Raw genomic sequence first — 1,500 nt, 5'->3', positions numbered from 1 at the left:
AGTCGGATCCTCTGAGGTGTGACAAGGCGGAGGGTCTTGCAAACATATATACATTGTCAGGACTGACACCACACTCTACCCTTTTCTCTGTGAGGTGCTCCAATGCCCTCTGCATGCAAGGGGACAGGAGGACAGGGACTTTCCTGCCTCTCTTACCAGGAATCTCAATGCGTGTGAAGTGCTGACATAGCCTCTTTTCTGGCTCTGACAGGGCCAGCGCCACATCACCCTGTAAATCAGCTGTGTGCCGAGATGCAAAAGAGCAAAGCTTCATCTTTGAGACCTCACCTTCCCTACGTCGGTTGAATAGGATTAGTTGTGTGAGGGTTACCTTGGCCAGCAGCAACCACTTCTTTGTGGTCGGGTGAGTGGACAAATCCTCTAGGTATTCCCGCTGTCTGTCAGTGAGATAAAGGTGCAACTGTTTTACATCATCAGTGAAAGGTAGAAGGGGGGGGTGTTCCATTTTGCTCCTCTAGGGTTTTGAGGGCAGCAGCCGAGATCATCTCGCTCCACCTTGCCTTGTATAGTTTTTGGAAGCTCCGTGCGCTCTCCACGGTCGGGGCATGGCCCTCCATAAGTGCCTGGCACTCAACCATGGTAGATATTTTTTGGAGGCTATGGCCCACTTTCAGGGCCAGTGAGGGAACCTTATAGGTATTCGTCAATTCAGCATAGCCGGCCAGGCTCCTTACGGCAGTTATGACCTGCAGGAAGTTTGCAGGGCAGATGAACTCTGCCATGCTCCTCAGAGGACTAACCATCCTGGCATGCAGTAACAGTCGCCCCACCTCTCTGAGCTTCTGCCGTATATAATCATGCTTACTGACATCCGAACCATGCCGGTTAAAGAGGTGGAGACCAAACTGCATGATGCAAGGGTCACCCTTTATTACCTGTACCACATCATCGTGAATCATATCACACAGCACCTTCCAGAGGCCCTTCCCAACACCCGGTGGAACGGGAGTGGCGTAAGCACAGAGGGATTGCACTCTGGTCCTGCCTGGTTTGGTGTTGGCAGGACCTTTTTTCAGCGGGCACCTTTTCACATGACGCCAAAGGTGTTGCCTTGAGAAAAGGCCCTGGCAATATGCACAATGCATGAAGTCTTGGGGAGCCACAGCTTCACCAGGCTGCTTGCATGGAAGTAGGACACCGCAGCCCTCACGTAGAACCCCGGCATTATGGGCAAAGTTCCCCCGGTTGCGAATCAGGTTAAGCTGTAGCCGCCTTTCCCTTGAACACTTTGGGTAGCTCAGTGCCCGGGCTGCCTCAGGCTCATCGTGGTGGATGGCCTCCACGTGCCTTGCAATTTTTGAGAATGGCTTCTCGCACCATAGACAATAGTTCTTTTTTTTATACACCTTTGAGCCATCACATTTTTTGGTAAGTACCTGGACTGTCACAGCGTGGTTTTTTTTTGAGGAGCAGAAACCTGGGCCAGAAATTGGAGAATCTTTGATAGCAGAGTGACCCTCAGCCAGCATATGTGTCCCA

Source organism: Taudactylus pleione, unplaced genomic scaffold (genome assembly GCF_031769625.1).
Source record: "Taudactylus pleione unplaced genomic scaffold, aTauple2 ptg000517l, whole genome shotgun sequence".
Lineage (NCBI taxonomy): Eukaryota > Metazoa > Chordata > Amphibia > Anura > Myobatrachidae > Taudactylus > Taudactylus pleione.
This window is presented reverse-complemented; position numbering follows the sequence as displayed.